Here is an 11,053-nt window from a genome sequence, read left to right as displayed (position 1 = left end):
ATGGATGCTTGGATAGGATCTAAGAGCCCTAATACACTCCATATGAAGGGTAGCATATGTGGAAAGCCAATGTTCATCCTAATAGACAATGGCAGTACTCATAGTTTTGTGAATAAGTCCATCATGGACAAGCTAAATTGTGTTCTCACAGATTTACAGCAGCCCATTAGAGTTCAAGTGGCTAATGGTGAAGAGGAAATCAATACATAGATTTGCCCACAGGTTTATTTATAGTTGGCTGAAAATTTTGAAGTCAAGGTAAACCTGATCACTTTGGAAATGTGGCCTATAGATATTGTACTTGGTTGTGATTGGTTGATGACACTAGGTAGGATCACTATGGATTTCTCACAGTTGTATATGGAGTTTATCTCCAATGGACAGCCTATCCATTTACAAGGAATTCCTAGTAGATCAGATCTTCAGCTTACCACCATTCAGCAACTCAAAAGAGAGTACAAGAAGCACTCACAAATATTTGTTTTGCATTTGAATAAAGAAGCATAAGATCAGTCTAATAATTCAGCAAACCATCCAGCCTTGACAGCTCTTCTTGAGGAGTATAGAGATATGTTTGAAGTACCTACTTCATTGCCTTCTAAGAGAGCAGTGGATCACCCCATTGATTTGGAGCCCAACTCAAAGACAATCAATAAGCCACCTTACAAATTATCAAAGTGTGAACGAGAGGAAGTAGTCAAGCAAATCAAGAAACTTCTTGAAATGGGATTCATTGAGCCAAGTTCTTCACCTTATGCATCCCCAGTCCTGTTAGTCAAAAAGAAAGATGGATCTTTTAGAATGTGTATTGACTACATGGATCTCAATAAGATCACAGTGAAGAACATGTATCCTATACTCAAGATTGATGATTTGCTTGATGAGCTTAAGGGGGCTCGATTCTTTACGAATATTGATTTGAGGTTAGGGTATCATCATATTCGCATGCGAGAGGGTGATGAAGTCAAGATTGCTTTCAGGACTGATCGTGGGCTCTATCATTTCTTAGTGATGCCATTTGGGCTTACAAACGCTCCAGCTACCTTCCAAAGCCTGATGAATAAGATTTTACAACCTTTCCTCTTTCAGTTTGTCTTGGTGTTCTTTGATGACATCTTGATCTATAGCAAGACTTTACAGGATCACTTGGCACATATGAGGAGGGTTTTTTATGTATTGAGATATCATAGGCTTTTTGCTAAGGAGAAGAAGTGTTCTTTCATGCAGACTGAAGTGGAATACTTGGGACATATTATCAGTGAAAAAGGAATATAGGCTGATCCCAAGAAGGTGCAATGCATAAGAGATTGGCCAACGTCTACTACTACTATCTCTCTTAGAGGATTTCTTGGTTTATCTTCATTCTATCGCCGATTTGTTAAGCATTATGTGGCAATTGCAGCTCCTTTAATTGACAGGTTGAAGAAGGAGGCTTTCTTTTGGGATGCTCTTGTAGATAGCAACTTCAACCAGTTAAAGGAACTCCTTACCTCTGCTCCTATCTTAGTATGCCCGAACTTCTCCAAAGAGTTTACTATATAGTGTGATGCTAGTGACCATGGCATTGGGGCAGTTTTGCTTCAGGAGCATGGAGTAATTGCATTTGCGAGTCATAAGCTTACAGATAAGGAAATGGCCATGAATGTTTATGACCAGGAGATGTTGGCTATCTTGCATGCGATCAAGAAGTGGCACCATTACTTATATGGTAGCCGATTCAGAGTACATAGTGATCAGAGGGTACTTAAGTATTTCCTTACTCAGTCCAATCTCACTCCAAAGCAACGTAATTGGGTAGCTACATTACAGAATTATGATTTTGACATCATTCATACAAGGGGCAAAGATAACATAGTGGCTGACTCTCTTTCTCGTATGTGGGCCTGCAAAGATTCAGCTATGACAGAATTACATAATGACTGGATTGAAGAACTATAGAAGGCCTATCTTCTAGATGAGGAATTCAGCCAAATCTTCCAGAAATTACAGCAAGGTCTTATGGAAGAAAACTCGCATTACCAGCTTAAAAATGGTCTTATTTGGTGAAAAGGCAAGATTGTTATTCCCTCTACTTTTTCTTTTAAGCGGAAAATTATGGAGGAGTTACATTTTTTGTCTCTAGCTGGACATTTATGAGTTTTCAAGACCTATGACATGATCAATAAAAGCTTTTATTGGAAAGGACTGTGGAAAGATGTCAAGGACTTTGTTATGAAGTGTATGCCTTGTCAGCAAAATAAGGATAGCACCCATAAGCCAGGAGGTTTGTTATAGCCATTGCCTATTCCTACGGGTAAACGGACTCATATTACTATGGATTTCATTACTGGCTTACCTACTACCAAGAAGGGATGGAATAGTATTTATGTGGTGGTAGAGAGACTCACCAAGACAGCCCATTTTATTCCAACCAAGATTCAATTTACTGCTTCTCAAGTGGCTAGCTAGTTTATGGAGCACATTTTTAGACTACATGGATTACCGCAGGTGATTGTCCATGATAGAGACTCAAAGTTTATGAGTAACTTTTGGCAGGCGGTATTTACATATATGGGCACTCAATTAGCTCCATCTACAGCTTATCATCCTCAAACTGATGGGCAGACAGAGAGAGTTAATAAATGGTTGGAGACTTATTTTCGCCATTTTTGCTATGATGTCCAAACCTCATGGGATTCTTGGTTACACTTGGCTGAGTTTGCTTATAACAATTCCACTCATGCGAGCATAGGAGTTTCACCCTTTGAGGCTTTGTATGGTTATAAGGTGCCCTTACCCACAGTCATCTTTAATGAAAAGATCAATCCTCATGGGAAGGAAGAGTTAGAAAGAATGTAGACCCTTCTTCAGCAATGTAAGGTGAATCTAAGGAAGAATCAAGATCAAATGAAGATGTATGCTGATGATGATAAGAGGAGACCCTTAGAGTTCCAAGAAGGAGAGTTGGTTTTGTTGAAGGTGCCCAAATCCAAGTACTTTACGTTAAAAGATGGATCTAGTAATAACTTACCCACAAGTTTTATGGCCCTTACAGGATCGTTAAGCGAATTGGAGATTTGGAATACAGACTAGAGCTTCCCTCTTCTATAAAGATTCATAATGTCTTCCATGTTAGTCAGCTCAAGCCTTATTATGGTGATCTAGTGGATATAGTTGATGAGCTGCCACCTATTGATGAAGACGGTCTTATTCAGTACATCCCAAAGGCTATTATAGGTCAGCGTGAAAAGAAGCTTCGATCACGTTCTATTGCAGAATATTTGATCAGATGGAGAGGTTTACCACTTGAAGAAGCTTCTTGGAGACCTGATTCTATATTGGATGAGTATCCTTACTTGAGGGATACATTGGTGGCTGAAGCCTATTGCTTATGGAGCTAGTAATGATGCAGACTGGTTCAGGACAGCACACTGTTTTAGAACAGTTTTTATCGTGCCTAATTTTCAGAGTTAAGCTATCTACTTGGGCTTAAAGTACTCTTCAAAAGCTTTGTTTTGATATATGGTACATCCCATTTGGACACTTCTACTAGAAGTTACGGCAGATTTCGTCCAGTAGGGTCTGTTTACTCAGCAAGCTGTCTACTTTGTTTCGAGATTATTTGTTGAAGACTTTATGGCTCCATATGCTTCTGAAGTATTCCAAATTATGTATATAGCTGGGGCTTACTTCTATTCTTCAATTTTAGCTCATGTACTTAGTCATACTTCATTAATTTTCCATTTGTAACATTATAAAAATAGAGTAGTACTCTGTTCTATCCATCTTTTTCTAGTTGTTTCCAGGTTTGTTTTTTAGGACAAAAACTTTTGGGAAGGGATGGATTGTAAGAAGCTGGGAATAAAAAATTAGTGTAAATAACATTGATATTATGCCATGTCACACTCACATTGGTATAAAAGGAGAGGACATGTAAAATTTCACATCTTTTTTGGACACAATAATACAATTACAGTCTTTCTCTCCCATCTTGCTCACAGCTTCTATGGCTTCCCCTTCCAAAAGTGAAAACCACCATTATTTCATGGGGAAGATAAGGGGCCTTTAACATTGTCCTTCACTATTTTCACGTAAAAATTCTAACCTTTGAGGCCATTCACACATACAAAGCTTACATGGTGGTGTAACTAACAGGTTGCAGTCTACTATTGCAAAACCAACATTGGCATGGACAAAAAGATGTATAGCTACAATGTTTCTCCATCTTATTTACTCAAATAGCAAAGTTAGGTTCTAGATTTCTACCTTAGTAAGGCTAGAGAAGCTAGCTGCATGTAGTAATCACTTTGTTCCTTTCCATATGGAACTCACAAAATTAATTGATGGAGTTAATTTTTGAGTCTACCTCACAATGGTGCACGAGGTCATGACAAAAATAACATTGTAGTGAAGTTTCTAGAACTCTAGGGTCTCCTAATAGAAATCTAGAACTCTAGTGTCTCAAAACCATTTGCACATAAACACATACTTTAAATCTCATGTTAGTAGGCTATGAAAGTGGAGCATATTCTAACATAGCTAAGAAATATTAGTTATGGAAGTTCAAGATTTTCAAACATTGATGTGATATGGATCTCTCCATGGAGCATGTGGACTTCTAGCTTGAAAGAAACCATAAAGGCATAGAGTAATAAATTTATTTTTACATAACATTTACTACAAGTACATATCACAAATATAACTAAAGTACATATCATAGCTCACACAATTAGGGTAAGTTTCCAACCACAAAATTCAAAAGTAGAGGCACCATCTTATAAAGTATGTTCTTGATTTGTGTTAGCTTTAGATTTATTTTTGAGCTTCACCACATTTCCTCTTGATTAGCATCACCATATCGAGAGACTCATTGGCACAGTTCTTTCTCATGATATATACAAATAATATTTTACATTCAACTAAATGTCATGCCAAAAACACATTACCTTAGTAACTTCATCACCAATAACAAATCCGGAATTTTTGGTAAATCTTGAACCTATAGACCTGCAAAATGTTCAATGAACCCCTTCCAAACTTTCAAATTTGAATGATAGGAAGGTAGGAATAAGAGAAAGAGAGAGAGAGAGAGAGAGGGGCAATATGCAAGAGTCAATAGACATGGAGAACCCCTTTAACCTTCAATCTGATTGACCTGCATGCATCTTCAAAATGAAATGTCAATTAACTCGCTCTCCAAACCTACATGACATGGACTCATTAATTCACATTTACTATAATTAACCACTAGTATAGCTCAAGTTCTACAATACACATATCTCAAAAAATTTAGTGATTCCATGCACTTGAAGTAGTAGTTTCTTTCCTCAATGAAGCAGTCATGGAAATGCACGCACAAAAGGCTGGTAGGGGCCCTAGGGTCATCACGTCTAATTGCTCTCTTGACTAGGTGGCAGAAATAATCTACGACGGTAGAAACCACAAAGAGAGAGAGAGAGAGAGAGAGAGAGAGAGAGAGAGAGAGAGAGAGAGAGAGAGAGAGAGAGAGAGAGAGAGAGAGAGAGAGAGAGAGAGAGAGAGAGAGAGAGAGAGAGAGAGAGAGTCTCCGTTACAAGCGTGGCACTTGCTCATTTCAAGGAGAGAAGGAAAATTGGAAGAGGCACAGGCTATGGTGAATTGGAGGAGGTGTATGCTATGTCAATTGGAAGAGGTGCAGGCTATTGCTCGTCAACGACTGGGAGAGAAGGACAATTGGAAGAGACTTGTTGCTCAATGCATGCTATGGCAAACATCTAAGTAAGAGAGAGAGAGAGAGAGAGAGAGAGAGAGAGAGAGAGAGAGAGAGAGAGAGAGAGAGAGATGGGAACTTGGAGTAGAGCCTCGATCCCAATGCCCATTTGGCCTTGACCTACATGGTGCATGCAAAACAAAGGGACCAATGAAAGAGACGGAAGGAGAGGGGGCGCCATGAGTAAAAGTGACGGTTACCCTCTTCCATCATGACAACAAACCTCACATTAAATCTCATTAAAGTTTGTATTTCCCAATTGTGTGACTTGAATAGCCCTTATACTATGCTCCTACATTGGCACATGCTTTCAAGCCAAAAATAAAGGTCATTTTTGTAGTGGGATCATGCCCCTCATGTTGTGTGGTATCAAAACATCTCAATTCTTTCTTGCCTTGGCCATTCTATGCATACCTTACAATTAGTTTGTTCCAAGTGACTACATCTTGGACTAGAAGCTCATCCAACACTCCTTGTCCCTTTCTCAATGTGCTACACTTGGCATAGACATTCACCAAAGCATTGCAATAAATGATATATTTCTCCAACAACCTTAATCTAAAAATCTCATCATGAATTTGTTCACCTTTAATGAGTGCTCCTAAATTGGCACATGCTTTCAATGCACATGTAAAGCCACATCTTATCAAAGCATTTTAGAGCTTCATCAATGTAACCTTTCTTTGAATTTCTTGCATTAAGTGCAGTCTAAGAGAATACATCACGATTCATGAACAATATGTTTGTCAAACACTTGATGTGCTTTTGCAAGAGCACGACATTTAGCACACATAGTTATTAAAGTGCTTGCAACATAGGGGCTTCTTTCAAGTAACCCCCATTTGCAAATGTTCTCATGTAGCCTTGTGCCCTTCAATATATCCCTTTGCTTTGCACAAGCCTTCATTAGTCCCACAACACGAGGATTAAGTAGTTTTCTTTGGAAAGACAACTCCTTTTTGTTGTGAATTGCTTTGATAAGCTCATATATATATGTATCGGTAATCCAACCACAAGGCATCTGCTCACACTTTGTGTTTGAAATATGGAGACCTTGCATTGGTCTGCGGTTGTTTGTAGTGGGGTAAAAGACAAAGCTATGTCTCTATGAGAGTTCACAAGATTTTATGCTTTGTAGGTGTGGAATAAGTCATAATCAAATCGATTGGGGCAAACTAAGCTTACTATTGTGATTGTTCCAACAGTGCAAGGGACTTTAATACTTTAATACTATCTCAATTCTTGTAAAATACTCTGCAATAAGTGCACTCCAAGACAATGAGACACTATATCTCGAGCAAGTAGCTAGTCCAAGACCTCTTCTGCTTTTGCAATTGCACCACATTTGGCATACCTATCTAGAAGAGCATTTCTGAACACAATCTTGACCTCCAAAATCCATAGTCTAACAAACTCATTATGAGTTTTTTAACCCTTGTCAACTACTCCTATGGTAGCATATGCTTTCTCAAGGCATAGCTAATTGTGACAATGGCCTCTTCACCATGCCTATGGTCAACATATCCAGTCATGAGTGCCTTCTAGGAGTATGCATTGGCAACTGATAGCTTATCAAATACTTATTCTTCTTCTACAACAAAGTCACATCTACCATACATACCAACCATCGCATTGCTCGTAGATAGCTCCTTGTCAAACCCACTCTAAAGAACTTTACCATGCGCACGTCATCCTTTATCTAGGCATGTGAAACACCACAAGACTTCAAGCAAAGGACAAAAGTTACATCATCCACAAACATATCTTACTCTTGCAGCTCCTCAAAACATTGTAAAGCCTTGTCATATTCATGATTCTCACAATATGGCCTTCCTCAAATCAGTTCGTGTGATACATCTACTATCTCATCAGTTAAAACACATGACCTTTTGCAATAGAACCATACCTCCCATACATGTCTATTAACACATTTCCTATTGTAGGACCATTTCCTAAGCCTAAGTTCTTGATCTGAGTATGTATTTCCTAGCCTACTCTCTTAATGCCCCCAAGGTACCACAAACTTTCAAACACATGACAAATTTAATAGTAGCTAAAAGTATGCTTTGCAGCTACATCATTTTGTAAGATCTCAATGCTTCTTCACAAGGCCCATGTTATACATACCTAGCGAGCATGGCATTCCATGTGACCACATTTGGAACTGGTAAATTGTCAAACACCAACTGTCTTTCTACAAAAAGGGAGTAGCATTTGTAGTACATGTCCAAAAATTTACTGGCCACATAAAATCCCTTTCCAAGCCTCTCAAAATAATATTCTCATAGTTAGTAGCCTTTGCAGGATTAAACAGTGATGGCATATAGCCTGGGTGTGCTACAATTGTCATTATAATAAAAATGATTGAAAAAAGGTAGCCAATTTTCAGAGTGAGTTGCTATTTATACTGCAATAGAAAAGCTTATCCAATGAAGGCATATATTCCAAGTTTTTTGAAATATTACCTTGCTTGGTTTAATTAGTGAAGTTGTTCATGTTAAAAATGTCAAATCTAGAGCATGTTATAGCAACAAAAAATGAGTCAGCATTGGCTATGACCTCATGCACATAACAGACACCTCCACCACCACACAGCCTCGTGGTCCACGAGCGCCTATAATAACTAAATGCACACTAGATACTTCTATTATTACATTTGTAGCTGGATAAGAGTCCAACGGTACCTTCCCCAAAACCCCTCAAAGGGGGTATCCCACACATATTGGCAATAAGTGCCACGTATCACAGACACAAGAGGAACTCCATCGGCTAATTGTCGTGACCCCACTGCAGCTCTCCTACATCTTGGGGATTGGCCCCTCGATGCGTTGCTTTTACATATAAATACATTCTCACAAAACTCCTCTCTTTTCAGTGAGATCGAGGAGATACCATGTTTCTCACCAATAATCTTTCCCAAGAAATGAACGGCTATCCTACAGCAAGGGGAATCTCACCCTCTCAAATGTGGGTCAACTATAATTCAAACAATTTCTATGCATTTCCAAGAGTTGATACCACATGTTTAATCAATGCAATAGTGGATGTCTCATTGTGCACAACCAGTTATGTTTCAAAATCAACCTATGTGCTAGTACGCAAATAGTCTTTCCATGAATTCCAACTAATATGTATATGCTTCATTGCAAGAATCTAGCACAAAGGCGAACCTTGTGCTACTAGATCCCTTATTTCCAAATAGGTTGTTTCCTAAATGCTATGCATAGAAAAAACCAACTAGAATTTATATTATTTCAGCCCTCAAACTGTTGCATACAATCCTACTCCCCCTCACCATTTAAGTTTTGCTTCGTTGCATAGGTGTATTGAGATTGTTTTGTCATGATTTAGTGTATAAAGAGCAATAAATCACACACTATAACAAAAAGATAGGTAAAACTGAGGCCAAACCTCATGCTTTGCCCTACCATATATCCACAACCGATTCTTTTATTTTTCCATATTTTTGAAAGGTATATTCCTCTTTTTCCTCTTATTGTTTTCTATTTTTCTCTATTTTTTCAATAAAATTTTGATATATTTTCAAAGCTGTCGCTCTTGATTCTTAGAACAGTAGAAATATAGATTTTATTAGCATTTTATCCCATGTGTATTGATTTATCCCACCCGAAAACACCAAAAACCTCATTTTCCTCATGAAAACCATATTTTACGATTTTTTGAAAATCATTTCCAGTATTTTGACTATTTTTCAGATTTTTTCATTATGCGAGTATATAACAAACAATAAACAGCATCTGTATCAATTTTCACTCCATAAGAACAACATTGGCTCAATCAAATGTCAAAAACAAGTAATATTCCTTTGCAAAATAGAATTACCATTGTTTTCCTTCTTTGCAGGTTTTAAAATCTGATGCGGGATTGCAGATCAGCCCTCATTCAAGGCTTTGTCCACTTTCGAGCAGCCAACTCTAACCCTCCATCGATTCGAGAGTGATCCGGTACCATGCGACAAACATCCTTCAACTGGTTCTCTTCTTGGTTCTTTCTACATAATTTGCCTCTTGGAAGAGAGAGAGGGAGGAGAGAGAAAGACTGATTTTGGATCTCCATCTTCAGGCAGCCATTGGAGGAGTAGAGACAAGTGATAGGAAGAGTAGGTAGCAAGAAGATCATGTATCTAATTAGTTGGGGGGTTGCTTTTAAGCTCTCCAACCCCTCTAAAAAAAACCTCACTCTCTCATCCATGGCATGGCCTTCTGATGTAGTCGCAAAAAAAAATGCCCCCTCACCCCCCCACAAAAATCAAAATTTAGGGGGCCCCCAAAGGTCACACCCCTTTGGACCTCCTAAAGACCATTTCCACTTGGCCACTTTGGCCCTTGGCCTCCCGTTCAGCCTATCTTCCACGTCCGGCATCTAGATTAACCTACAAAAATTCCTAGGCATGTGTCTCAAGGCCCCCCACTACTGGGCATCTCTAGAAGTCCCATCTGACATGCTGAAAAATATGAAAATTCACCAACCACCGTCCCGTGGATCTTTAAAGGACTTTTGGGTATTGTCGCTTAAAATCGTATTGACTGCAGTTGCCACCTTCGACGAAATCTATTTTTTCCCTGAAATTTGAAAAATTTGGCTATTTTTAAGCACTTCTTGATGTCAAAAATCATATGTCATTGGTGACCATGGGATAGGGCAACTCAACCCGTCAAATCCCATGAGCAAATCTACACATACACAACCAAAGGAAGCATCAAGATGCTACAAAAGAGATACATATCAAAACACATCACAACTCTCACCCTATCCCCTAACAAAACCAAGGCATGAAATCCATGAGGAGTAGGCCTAGCAGAATCTCATAAAAGTCCTAAAGCTAGTCACTAACCAACTATTCCAACACATCCAAGCTAAAAATAACTATCAAAGAGGTCCTCCTAAGTGGTGGACTGAACTACCTATCAAACTAAGGACAACTCAAAGTCTAGGAGCTCCTACTAGGTGAGGACTCCTATAGCCTGATCAACAAATATTATCTTTTAGTACATGGGTCCTTTAGCCTCTTATTTTCCATACTCGGGCGTGTAAAAAAAAGGGAGCTGAGAGTAGTTACCCAAAGAGAACAAGGCATCGGCCTCAGGTCTGGTCTCGGTACCCAAGAACCTACCAAGCCCTCACAAGGCGACACTTAATCCTTTTCTAACACTCACTTTTATTTTTGCTCCAACATTGTTTTATTTTTATTTTTCTAGTTAGATGCCACCCCTAGGAAGAGAAGGCATCGGCCCCAGGTCTGACTCGTCCCCAAAAACCTACCAAACCTTCGCAAGGCGATAAACAACTTTCAAAATTTTTTCT

This window comes from Lygodium microphyllum, chromosome 26, assembly GCF_053477565.2.
Source record: "Lygodium microphyllum isolate KBCC chromosome 26, Lygodium_microphyllum_v1.1.10, whole genome shotgun sequence".
In the NCBI taxonomy this organism is placed as follows: Eukaryota; Viridiplantae; Streptophyta; class Polypodiopsida; order Schizaeales; family Lygodiaceae; genus Lygodium; species Lygodium microphyllum.
This window is presented reverse-complemented; position numbering follows the sequence as displayed.